Source organism: Anastrepha ludens, chromosome 3, assembly GCF_028408465.1.
Source record: "Anastrepha ludens isolate Willacy chromosome 3, idAnaLude1.1, whole genome shotgun sequence".
Taxonomy (NCBI): domain Eukaryota; kingdom Metazoa; phylum Arthropoda; class Insecta; order Diptera; family Tephritidae; genus Anastrepha; species Anastrepha ludens.
In genome coordinates, this window is record NC_071499.1 from 78,119,715 (window position 1) to 78,133,749 (window position 14,035).

The window sequence follows — 14,035 nt, forward strand, 5'->3', positions numbered from 1 at the left end:
GCTACTAGTTTTCCACAGAAATCATTTACATGCACTCGTATTTATAATTTCAACTAAAATAGGGTAATTTGTGAGCTAAACTGTATTGTAGGCTACATCAAAAAACTAATTCTCGAAATAAAAAGTTGTAGGTAATTTCACCATTTAAAACAGTGAATAGGAGGCCCATATATGCATCAAAGTAAAATACATTAACAGTTGGATTTTTAAAGGTTTTTCTAACATCGTCCTTCTCAGAATAAGCGAATTAATGCCTTAAAAAATCGAATTTTTCTTAAAAAAAAATTGTGTTATAAGTCCAAAAAAGGGCGTAAATTGCAAAATTTAAGCTTAAGGCATATGCAAAAAGGCTTAGAAAAATTCTTCCAACACGTTCTAAATAAAAGTATTTTCAAAACAGGTTGAGCTGCCCCAGACCATGAAAGACCATTTCCTTAAAAAACTGAAGTAGTATTTTCGACTCTTGGTTGATGGGCAACGCCAAACCTTCTAACTGACCCACATCTAGTAACCAAAATTAGAGGCAGTTGAGTGGAAAGCAAACGCATTATACGTGACCCATAATAAATTTCTATAGTGCGTATTTTCTGCATATTTTGTAAAGCTCAGTTTGAATAAGTTTGCTGTCAGAAGACAGTGACCTGCAAAAATCAGGTCAAAAGCTTTAAAACCTCTATCTTAAAAGAGGGCCTACTTTTGATACCAGTGACTCTGCAGCCTTGTTGTCCCATCCACTACTCGTCCATTTATAGGCAGAAATGTAGTTCGTCCAAGTGCGAACCTTCTTTTATTAGCTTTTCAGTCATTTAATGATCTTCTGTTCTCAAGATTACTTTACTATCGGCAATGGTCTCTGAACTATGGATTTGCAAAACCTTTATGGACTTCGTATACTAACGATATAAAGCTATATTTGTATTCCAGATGGATGAATGGAACGTTTTTAGTTCAAGTTCTACCGTTCGCCTTATATGAGGAGGGTTCAATAAATACCATTGTTAAAAATGAAGACACCATTTTTTTCAAAATTTTTATTTTTATTTTTCAACATAGCCCCTTTTAGAAATATACACTTCTCCCAACGCTCCGGCCAATTTTTTAACCCTTCCAAAAAATTGGATTTGTCGAACACTCTAAAATAATATACGCCTCTGGCTCGGGGAAGAGTTCTTCGTTTGAGCTAACTTTTTTCCCCGCGAGCCATTTCTTCATATTAAGGAAGAAGAAAAAGTCACAGGGAGTCAGATCACGTGAATATGGGATGTGGGACAACTCCCTACTTTGTAGTAGCTCCAGGAGACCTTTTAAAACTCTGACACGGGTTAACTTAGATTATGTTCCTTGTCCCAAAGTTGACGTTATACTAAAATGGGTATATGTCCTAAAGTCAAGCAACAAAGTATTGCATAAGTGACATGTGCAATTTGGTGTAGGACGCTGCTATCGGGACGATGCTCATAGCTTCCGTGTACTGATCAGGTTCTTAACCACCAACCTTCACAATAGGAGTGATGACACTTTACACCTGCTCATGGCTCTAATGGCTCGAGTGACTCCCATTGATATATTATTCTGCTGCCTAGCACGTTGTCTATTTAATTGCTTAGTCTATGGTGCACTACTACAGGCGGCCGCCGTAGCCGAATGGGTTGGTGCGTGACTACCATTCAAAATTCATAAAGAGAACGTCGGTTCGAGTCTCGGTGAAACACCAAAATTAAGAAAAACATTTTTCTAATAGCGGTCGCTCCTCGGCAGGCAATGGCAAACCTCCGAGTGTATTTGAAAAAAGCTCCTCATAAAAATATCTGCCGTTCGGAGTCGGCTTAAAACTGTAGGTCCCTCAATTTCTGGAACAACATCAAGACGCACACCACAAATAGGAGGAGGAGCTCGGCAAAGGGTGTACGCACCAATTACCGTTCTCCATTTACAACTTTTGTGGGACATCCTTAAAAAGCACCTTTTCTAACTAGAATTACGCCCGATGCGAAATACTTATTTACTTTCTACTAAGAATGACAGGAATGAAACTAATATAGAAAAGTTAATAAAAAAGAAAATAAATGCTAGTAAAACAAGTGAACACCAACATTTTAACACCAGATTCATTGGCATTCACTGCATTCTCTCAACTGATGCTTTCCATTTCAATTCAACCGGGCTATTCGGGTCATGTTCTTCGATTTCGATGTAACTCAAATATGTTGCTCTCTGGTGAAAATAATGAGACACGTATTTTTTTGTTCGCCCGAAAAATTTTTTTTCAAGAGTTATCGGCAATTTTGTTTTTCGGTTCAAAATCGATTTTTTTTAATTATATAAGAAAAATTTTTTTTAAATGCCCATAACTTAGTCAAAAATGAACCGATTTTAATAATTCTGGGTTCAAAATGATCGTCATTACTTACACGAGCGACTTAATGCAGAAACTATTGCAAACCAGTAGTTGAAACTTTTTTATTTTCCAAAAAACAAAAAGTTCGAAACAGGTTTTTTACTCAAAAATTCATTACTCAAAAACAACTCATTTTAGCTACTGGGCATTCAGCTCAATTGAAGTTTGAGGTGTCGTCTTGATTTGGAAAAAGTTATAAAAAAAAACAAAAGACACTTTTTGAAATATTGATTTTCGAAAAAATTTCAATTTTTTTTCTCTTTTGCTAAATAAAAAATTTTCAACTACTTTTTTGCAATTGTTTCTACATGAAGTCGCTCGTGTAAGTAATGACGATCATTTTGAACCCAGAACTTTAAAATCGGTTCATTTTTGACTAAGTTTTAAAAAAAAATGTTGTTATATAATTAAAAAAAATCGATTTTGAGCCGAAAACAAAATTGCCGATAACTCTTGAAAAAAAAAAGTTTCGGGCGAACAAAAAAATACGTGTCTCATTATTTTCACCAGAGAGCAACATATTTGAGTTACATCGAAATCGAAGATCAAGACCCGAATAGCCCGGTTGAATTGAAATGGAAAGCATCAACTATAATTATGTTTCATATCCTAAGATATTGTGAATGACAGTATCCACTGATCAACCTGAGAGCTTTAAGAGCACCTGCAAAACCAGCTTTACCTTCAATCGACTGCCCCTAAAGTCAACTGCACACTTATGGCAAAAGTTTGAAACGGAAAGGATATAAAATGTATAATCTTCCTTTCTGTTGAGTGCTCATACACATGACTGTGCTTTCGGCAGAATTGCCGGAAAAATTCCATAAATAAATCAAGAATTCGCAAAGAATAGTACATCAAATGGCATCAAATTTAATGATTGGATTGAAAAAACAAAAGATGAGGCACCTTAATGTACACATGTATATACTTGAAGGGGCATGTGTGACTATAACAAAAATGAAGAATCAGGCATTTAAGAAGTATTAATTTAAGCCATAAATTGTGTTCGATAATACCGAAGAATTAAACAATCATCCACACGTATATACTCGCATAATATGTATTGACACAATCGAGTATGTATATAGGTGTGAGCAAACTATCCCTGCAGAGAAATCATTTAATTAGAGCTGGTAGCTTAATATCTTAATTAGTTTGTTTCCTTTTCGTTTCTCATATTCATCAGTCACTTGCCGATTATTTATAGACTTCCGATGCATCCACTTGGAACTAATATTTAAAGGCTCAGTTTAAAACCTGCTCTCTGTGAATCTATTTTTCCACCAGTGTCATCCAAAAACTCGAAGGTTATCAATTCCATGACAACATAAGAAGAATGTGAATTTAAATTGGAAAATAAATTGAAATATAATACCGTGCCACCACATTTAACTATTTTTGTCACACATGATCTCTTGGCATTACAGTCCAGGGTGAACCATTGCCTCCTCTACTATCCGCTTTCGCTCTATGTTGTGAAATTTTCATCTTTCGTATATCGTCTTCTACGTCTTGCAACTATCATCTCCTTGCCATATTTGATATACCCACGAAACTGGAACCCAAATACAAGTATAATAGATTTGCATTTAAGTGATTTGAACGAAACTTCTACCATTTTTTAGGTATTTTTGAGATGTTTTACCACACGATAGCTATAAAAAACCAAATTCTTAGGATTGTGTGTACTGTTCTCTTTCACTTGGTATTCATATTTGTATACTTTTCTATAACTTGAGATTTATACGATTTTTTGAAACTTTCGTTTTTTAAATTTCAGACATTCTGCGAAAAACTTAAAAAGCAAATTAATTATATTTGAGCTCTACTTTCGCTCGTATATCGATTTTCGCAGTATAAATTTGAGTTGTCGCACAGTATAATACGAGTTTGCATCCATCCTGCGAAGAATATGTAGAAAGGAGATCCCTTAGTTTTTTTTTTTTTTATTATCTCTTAAAACTGATTCACTGAGGGTGCTTTATGTAATGCGGAAAGTGGTGAATACTATCAAGATCTGCTAAGTAGTTCAAAGCATCTTGGCCGGAATGAGGCAATATAAATTTCTGCTCGTCTCTGTAAATGCAACAGAAGTGAATGGATGAAAAACCCAACATCCACTGTGGACAATAAACTCTGTCCATTTGTAGACAATGAACTCTAGACTTAATAATACGCTCGTTGTTCTATACGTGTAAGCTCCTACTTAGAGCGGCTTTTATTGAACAGGCCAATAGCAGATGAGCTAGGGAGCCCGTCTATTAGCTTACAGCATAGATCTGTTCGAGGTTAGATAAAATAAGATCTAAATCGCTTATTTCTCTAGACCGTTCCTCTATTCCGTGCAAAGTGGCTGAACATTATTAATATCGCAACCGATGAAAAGCAAGGGCCCATACTTTTACAAATAGGGTTGCAAAAAGCCTTCTACTTCAGAATACTCAATTTCAGAAAAAGTCAGTTACACTTCAGAGAGAAGATTACAAGTATTCTGAATAACCTTTGATATCTCCCAAAAATTTATTTCACGCTCTCTGAAGTACTTTTAAGACTTTCTGAAAAATATCGGATGTCTTCTGAGTAACTCAATATACTCTGGAGTATATACAGCTAATCAACTTTTAAAAGCGATCGACTTTCCTGAAGTAGGTTTGCGAAGCACAATTGGGTGCACTAAACGTTTTTGAACTATTGTTAAAAAAAATGTAGTTAGTTGAAGAAAACATATCGATTACGAACTGAAAATTCGTTTTTGTGGTTTAGGATTTCCTTACAGGGGTTAAGTAAAGCTAATTTATTGCGATTCAGATATGATTAATCAGCACGTGCGGTTGCCGCAACTTGTGATGCTCATTTGTGTGCTTGTAATACCTGCATATATGTAAGTATTCGTACATACATATAGTATCATACATGCTCGCATTCCATGTGTCCAAACATTGCCAGCAGAAAAATGTATTGATTTCGAATTATGACACCAGTAGTAAATGTTGAACCATGACCAAGCATTTGTCTTTTGTATATGAGTGAATAATGAAATATAGGTGCATTTATGAATTACACGTGGCAATGCCTTAGAGATTGCTAATTTTAACCCAGCCGCGTACTTTTTTTCTAAACTAAATTTAAAACATACATAAATGCTATTAAATAAGGAACTTTCAAGATTACCAAGTAATTTTGAAAGAGTATAAGAAAGCCATTAGAGATTCGAAGCGCTACTCTTGTAAAGAGTATTGCTAATGTATTGAATCTCTAAAAGACTCGCCAGTCTCAGCAAGATCCTCTGCAAGTACCATTCAAGTAGAATTCTTGTCAAAAGAGAGAATAGGGAGTGAGCTAAATCTGCAGACGAATCTTTAAAAATCCTTATTGATGCCCATTTCCTGGAAAATTCTATTGCTCCAGTCTGTAACGAAGGCGCGAGTCGGCAGGAGTTGTTACCTGCGATGTCACTGACAACTATCCTTTTCGTCAACAGAATAAATAGGGCAATCGATAGCTTTTCCCCTTTCAAATCTCCAGGTATCGATGGTATTATGCCAGTGATGTTTCAGAAGACTAAAACCTTGATGGTTCCCGTCCTTCATAAGATCTTTTTGGCATGTGGCTCGTTGAACCACGTTTCTGCTAGCTGGAAGAAAACCAAGGTGGTATTCAGTCCTAAGGCAGGAAGGAGGGGCGACTTCAGACCCATAAGTCTTACCTCCTTTATTCGAGAGAGTTATCGACTATCACATACAAGAGTACTTTGGAACCAGGTTATCTCCACCTCAACACGCTCACCTGAAAAGGAAATCTACCGAGGCAACCGTACATTAGGTAGTAGGGACCGTAGAGAAATCTCTGGAAATCTCAATTGTCACTGCGGTAAATAGGCTAGGGGTAGAAAGACCTATCTACCTCTGGATCTCGTCCTTCCTTGGTTGTAGGGAAATAAATGATGTGGCAGGAGGGGCTAGAATCACTAGGTTCGTACATAGGGGTACACCGCAGGGCGGCGTCCTCTCGTCTCCCCTTTCGCTAGTAGCTATTGACGAAGATTTAACTCGTTTAAAGAGGGGTGTGGTAAAGGTGGTAGCATATGCCGATGATTTGGTCTTAATGGTTTCAGGATCCTTTCCATCAGTAATTGGAAGGTATATGGCTACACTCAGTAAACGGGCTACCAGTTGCGGTCTCAGAGTCAACTCTGACAAAACGGAGTTGATGTTATTCACCAGGAAATACAGTCCTACACCTTTTCAGCTTCCAAGACTAAACAACCCGTGTCTTACTCTCTCACTGGAAGTCCAGTTTCTTCGTGTAATATTTGACCCCAAGCTCCACTGGAATCTCTATATAGGAAATCGGGTTAAGAAGGCCAGTGTAGCCTTCTACGCCTATATATGTATGTTCGGCAAAAAGGGGGTATCAACCCACGTGCCGTACTCTGGATGTACAACTTTGGGGTTATGCCAATTTTGATTGGTTGCCTTGTTTGGTGGGTAGCTCTTCAGAAGGGTTACAACACCACTTAACTAGAGAGATTGGAAGGAGGGGAGAGTCGGTATGCATATAGGTACCTCTGTTCTCACTGACGGATCCAAGATAGAATCTGGAGTGGGAGAGGGGTTTTTTCTAAATCAGTCAATATTTCAGTATCCTTTCAACTGCCTAAAACGAGCATCGTTTTTCAAGCAGAGGTCTTCGCGATCCTGCAAGCATGCAAAATGCTTAGGGATCGCTGTTGGGAGGGAGACATTAATATTTTTTCCGATAGTCAAGCTGCGATCAAAGCCCTGTCGTCGCCGTATTGCCGCTCTCTTCTGGTTAACTCCTGTAAGGAGGAACTCAACGTCTCGAACATGCAGGAAACATTTCTAGAGAAGGAAATGAAGTTGCCGATGAGCTTGCCAGGAAAGGGTGGACAGAACCGGTTTCCGCTGTCCCCTTCTCAGACATCGGTGTCCCCTTCACCGTTGTTAAAGGGAAACTGCACAATTTCTTTCTCAAAAAAGTGCAAGACAGATGGAGGTCTGCCTCATCGTGTGCTATTTCAGAAACACTATTGCCTCAATACGATAGAAGCAGTACGCTTCAGGTGATAGGAATGCTCCGCCATTCAATATCCAATCTAATTGCGATGTTCACTGGTCATTGGGTGATCGGTACTCATGCGGAGAACAACCCCTATTGCAGAAGCTGTGGGGATCCTGCACAAAAAGAAACTCTTGAGCACTTTCTCTGCAAATTTCTGGCTCTGGCGGCAAGACGTTTGAGATTCCTTAGCGTGCCCTTTAGGGATGGCTTGAGGAAATTCTCCAGCCTAGAACCCTTTTCTCTCCTCCACTACATCAACAGCACTGAAATTTTTTTTCGCAGGTAGTGGTCCACATTATGGTATCGAAACGGCACGTAAGTGCTACTTGAAGTGTACCTGTACCTGTGTACTCTTGCCATCTAGCCTACTTATCTACTTCGTAAAGTCCGACAAACTACCTTCAGTTGCCATCTAAATATGTATGTATATTTGAAAAAAAAAAAACATATATGCTTAGTAGTCATTCAATCCCGAATCCTGTTAACAATGCCAGGATTTCGAGATTCGAAAAATTTTAATTTCAGGGTGCAGAAAATTTTCGGGACTGATTTTTTTATTATTTATTTTTATTAATATATTATTTTTGATTTATTTTACAACGTTTTGGAAACTTTAAAAAATAATTCCATCATTTGTTGTTTTATGGTCTCCGTAGATTTGGGTACGTTAAAGTCACGTACTGTAAGTGAAGATCGAACTCTTGGAAATTACTCTTGGAGTGTTATAAGCTTTGAAAGTGGAAACTAGTGATGTCCATCTTGATATCACTGCCATAACTTTACTCCAAAAAAATTACACCCCTGGCGCCACATTCCGTCTTATGCGGAGCACAATTCAGCTTAGTAGAAGAGTCGGAAATGTGATGTTAAAACATTTTTAAATTATTTATTATCTATATTAATTGTGAAAAAAAAACCCTTACTTATATTTGCATAAATTCAATTTTATTACAAATGTAACCAGATTTTTCGTTTTTACACAGTTCTGCCAGGTTCTAAAACTCACTTCTGAATGTAAAGGACTCAAATTCAAATCCAAACTTTGGTGTTTTCAAAAAATTTTGGTGTTTGATATTTGAGCCCTTAAGTTAAGGTATGGTAATATATCTAGCATTGGTCTGTTCTGATGGGACAAAGGCGATAGATAAATTAGTTCCACTAGATCTGGTTATTCCTGCAGGGTTTATATACACACATATACATACTTTCATAGATATATGCACATACCTATGTATATCTCTAGATAATTCAATAACCGCAGACAATTGAATTTAAATTACATTCAGTTAACGAACTCAGCATGTGCGTACATTTACAAACCCGTATATGCGTATATGTAGATCTGGAAATTTGCTTCAGCGTGCATTCATCTCATACATAACTATATGCGGTGATTGTAAAGTGTTAATGTGACAAAATGGTTAACTGCGTGGTAAGCAAATACCACAATGGGTTTTTGAATATAAATTAAGTATCATTTACATACTCATATATGTAGGTTCTTAAACTCCAAGGACATCGATACGTAAACATTAAAACACATACATGCAAATATATATACAAGTAAACCTCTCCTTTGGACTGGCAATTAAATGTAAAATATCAGAGACGTAAGCTTTTGTGATTGAACTATCTACTAGAGGAAATTCTTTACTCTTCAATGATAGCCAGGCTTTAAATAGAGTCATGGGCTCATTTTATTTATTTGTTAACTGGATATTCTCTGCAGAGAATCGCTAAACAGCATACCCTTCATTTCACTTGTGGCTCTGGTCAAAGGAGTATGTCCTGACTGGAGAAGCTGCAAATCATAACTGTTCTACACTATGCAAAAGCTGGCTGTGGTAGAAATTATGTTGATAATTTGTACAAGGCTGACTTAAGACTACCTTTATAATCGATAGCATTTGTGTCCGAGGCAAAATGCTGAGTATGTCTGAAGGCCGATGAGATGTCCAATACATGTCCTTTGTTGAATCTATCATATATTGATATTCTTTCAGAAATTTATAGCTAAATTCTTAGAGTTCATTAGTGAGCCAGATTGTGACTGTGGCTGGAGTAACTAATAGAGACGTGATACGGTGATAGAGGTAATCTTTAAATCCGCAGTACACTTTGTGCTTGTTTTACTTATATCCGATTACGCAAGGGAAAGTCCAAAATAAATAAGACTGAGCTAAAATAGAAACGGCAGGAGCTTTGTTCTGAAAACTTCTAGTTTATTTATTCAAAATAGTCCAATCTGACCTCGATACAGTGTTTTCCGCGATCCAAAAGCTTTTCGAAAGAGTGTTTCAGTTCATTGACCGGAATGTGCTTCAGGATGTCGGTACAAACCTTTTGGATGGCCGCTACAAACGCAAAACGTTTTCCTTTCATGGCCAAATGCAATTTTCCGAATAAGCAGAGGTCACAAGTAGAGGTATTAAGCGAATACGGTGAGTGAAAATCAGTCACAAGATTGGATCGATGAGGCGGGGCATTATCATGCAATAAGCGCCAGCTTCCTTATTCGCGGTATTCAGGGCGAATTCGACGAATGCGTTGCAACAAACGCTTTAAAACGCCAAGATAAAATTTGCATTGACGGTTTGGCCCGTTGGCACGAACTCCTTTTGGACAATTCCCTTGAAATCGTAAACACAAATGAGCATTAACTTGATTTTTCACTTCTTCAAACGCAATTTTTTGGGTAGGGGCTCGTCTGGGGCCTTCCATTCGGCACTTTGACGCCAAGTTTCAGCTTAATGTTGGAAACACCACCTTTCATCACCAGTTGCAAGGGAATTTCCCATCTTTTCTCGCCTCTTTATTGAAGTCATTCGAATTTTGGATTCTGATCAATTTTTGCTCCTCAGTTAACTTGCGCGGAATGAACCGAATGTCACCAAGCTTTCACTGGAAGTCAACTAGCGATGTAACTTCTAACGCACTAGCTCATTAAAAAGATGGCGTCATCAAAAACATTTTTAGGGCGCCGCTCTTGTTTATTTCGGACTTCGCCTTGTGTGTTTTATAACTTATTCAATAAAAACAAAAAATATTACGGTTGCAGGGCACGGCACGTATGGCTAGCTGTTAATATTCTAATACGAATTCCACTTACTCAACTCTAAACACTTTTGGTCAGTCCTAATACGAGTTTTACGTTGCTTAGAGGAAATTTTAAAAGTAAACCATTCCTTTGATGTGGCCTAACGGACTTGATTACTAGTGTAGTGTAATTGCATTGGTTCTGTATTGTATAGGGTGGGTCATGTAAAATTTGCTTTTTTAATCGGCTATCAAAAAAAACTAATCAATATTTTCTCAAACTTTTTTGTAGTGAAAACTTTTTTAGAATAGTTGGGAGTGATTTGAAACTCGATGAAACGAAAAAGCGACACTAAAAAGAGAGATACATAGAGATCTTATAGTATATAGCCTGCGAGAGAATGAGATAGAACACAGTTATACAGCGTTCCCTATTCTCCGTCTCCTCTTTGTGCGGTGCTTCGTAGCCTCCCCACTCTTGGCTACGAAGATTTATATGTTGATATACGTATATGTGTGTGGCTGCGTACTGCTGAGCCACGCTAGTATAGTAAGTATTGTAGTATGTATACTACACTGCCTATTACTTGCTTTGGTGTTTAGTTCAAGCGTCATACGTATGTATGTTTGTATGTATGCTAGTACGTATGTGTGCGCGCCTGCGTATTACGGAGCCACGGTGAGTGAGAAGGCATTATGTATACCTATACTACACTACCTAATACTTGCTTAGACCAAGCGTCCTACGAATGTTTGTATGTATGCTAGTACGTTTGTGTAATATACGCGTTACGACGCTCATAATAGCAACCGTGTGTGCTGTATTGCGTCCGTATTTTTATATTCGTAAATATTTTCATTTTTAAATATTTACCGCAATTATGCCGAAAAATAATGCAGAAAAGTGTCGTGAATATCGACAGAAAAAATTAAGAAAATACATATGAACTTTATAGCAATATTACAATGAACCTATAATTATCCCGCTCCTAATGCTGCTTTCGACTCATTCTCTCTCAATTTGTTTTACGGAATTTTTCACTTCTATCGCGTCTAACCGTTGGACTGGTATTTGTTTTTTTTTTTTTGAAGCTTGAATATTGCCATTTATGAATGAAAAATAATATCGTTCAAATGACTGCCACGACTGGCTTTACAGTAGGCCATTCGATCAACCCAATTTTTAAGCAAATTTTCGATTGTTTGAGCTCCAATTTCATAAATGGCAACTTCGTGTTTTAACGCATCAATCGTCTCTGGATGGTTCGCATAGCATTTGTCCTTAACGGCTCCCCACAAAAAATAGTCCAACGGGCTTAAATCACAGGCGGCCAATTGATATCGGAATTTTGGGTGATTATTCGGTTTTCAAAAACGGTAGCCAAAAGTTCGAGTGTAACTTTGGCAATGTGAAAAGTTGCACCGTCCTGTTGAAACCTCATGTCGTCCATGTCATCCTCTTCAATTTTTGGAAACAACTCGTTGAGCATGTCACGGTAACGCTCGCCATTTACTGTAACCGCGGCTCCTCGCTCATTTTCGAAAAAAAAATGGCCCGATGATGCCGTTAGCCCAAAAACCGCACCAAACAGTGACTCGTTGTGGATGCATTTGCTTCACTGCAGTAACATGTGGATTTTCTGAGCCCCAAATCCGACAACTTTGCTTATTGATGTAGCCACCGATGTGAAAATCAGAAAAGAAGAAGAAGGCTCACCACTTTGGAAATAGGCCCACTGAATAGGTTAGGTTAGGTTAGGTTGAAGCGGTTGTCCTGTGGGACACACTCATGCTCATAGCCCATTGTGATGCCGCGTGCGGAGCTTGTCCATATCTCTCCTAAAACCAGTGTGTGTTTTTCAAAAATTTTAAAATATCTCTGATTTCTATAGTACTGAGGTCTTCTAGCTCGTTAAACAATTGTCTGCCCAGAATAGTAAACCTGCGTCTAGATAGAGCAGGGCAGTGGCACAGTAGGTGCGAGATTGTCTCTTCCTCGTCCTCATCTAGACAACTTCTACAGAAGTCATGTGTTTGCACACCCATCCTTTGGGCGTGCCTGCCTATTAGGCAGTGCCCCGTTATGACTGAGATCAGTGTGCTAAGACTGTGTTTATTTTGGCTTAGCAGAGATTCTGTGCGTTTAGCATTTAGAGTCGGCCAAAGTTGACGGGCGATTTTGCAGGTTGCTTCATTTCGCCATATTTCGTTTGCTTTCTTTACAATTTCTTCAAGGATGTGTAGCTTACATGTTTGTAAGGGTATCCCTATGTCATTATCTATGTGCTCGTCAGACAATTTAGTGCCGAGTCTTGCTAGTTCATCGGCTCTACAGTTACCCTCGATGTCGCGATGGCCAGGAACCCATGTTACCTTTAGGTGAAATGACTCAGCCATCTCGTTAAGAGATGTGCGGCATTTCAGGGCTACCTTTGAGGTTGTCGACTGTTTTGTGAGGGATTTTATCGCCGCTTGGCTATCAGAGAAAATGTAGATATCATTTCCGGATACTGTATCAGTGTATGTATCAGTGTCGCGGCTTTTATTATTGCCATCAGTTCAGCCTGAAAGACACTACAGTAGTCGGGGAGCCGAAAACTGAAGGAGATCCCCAGATGTTCAGAATATACTCCTCCGCCCACCGTGACCTCGAGCTTTGAGCCATCTGTGTAAACATGGATGGACTCGCCCTGTCTCATGCGGCCCACTGTATAACCTCCATATAAATTAAAGAAGTGTGCTTATACATATATGTACGGTGCTCTTTATTTCTAAATGTAGGCCAGTGCGGCTAGTTTTGTTCTGTTTTGCAGTTCAACTATGTAAGCAGTTGGCGCAAAATTACTCACGCTGTAGGAAGCTTTATATTTTGTGTAAATGGTGTCGTATATCAGTCATATCACGAGACTTGTGGACTAGTCTGCTGCTGTATACAAACAGAAAGGCAACGTAGCGCATGAAGGTCAAAAGAAAGATTTCCATCACTAAAAATATTTTTTTCTTGTTGAGTAAAAAAGTTGTCCTAAACCAAATTGGATGATTCATTTTGCGCCGTATTGTAAATATGAAAACCCAATTTCGCAGGGTTAAACTTTGTTTAAAAATTCACCATAGTGAAACTAGCACTTAGAAAAATATATTGTTTTTATACGAAAATATATGTGCACACCTATACATATACTAACTTTTACATCCACTCAACTGCATTTACAAACTACTCCAGCCCTGTTTCCTATTCGCTAATTCAACACTGCTTCGGTCCACTGGAATTCAGTGAAATAATTTGATAATTTTAGTTCGCTGCCTCTACTCACATCACTTAAGCTCTTATGCAATAATCCGTTAATTCTATGTTTTCCCAAAAACATCATGTAAGAAACTTCTAACGATTTTGTAATTATTTTTTAATTATCCATTACAAAATAAATTGAGCTCTGCAGTAAGGCGAATATTGTATCGCAACACCAGTTCAAAGCTTCAAATGTAGAGCGCATTCAGGCGTAATACATGCACATA

At 38.1% G+C, this 14,035-nt stretch overlaps 1 protein-coding gene across 1 annotated transcript in view; it reads left to right on the forward strand.

Annotated features, from left to right (window-relative positions):
• LOC128857565 (GTPase-activating Rap/Ran-GAP domain-like protein 3) overlaps window positions 1-14,035 on the forward strand; it is a 187,803-nt gene that overhangs the window by 150,791 nt on the left and 22,977 nt on the right. The gene's annotated exons all lie outside the window — the stretch shown is intronic.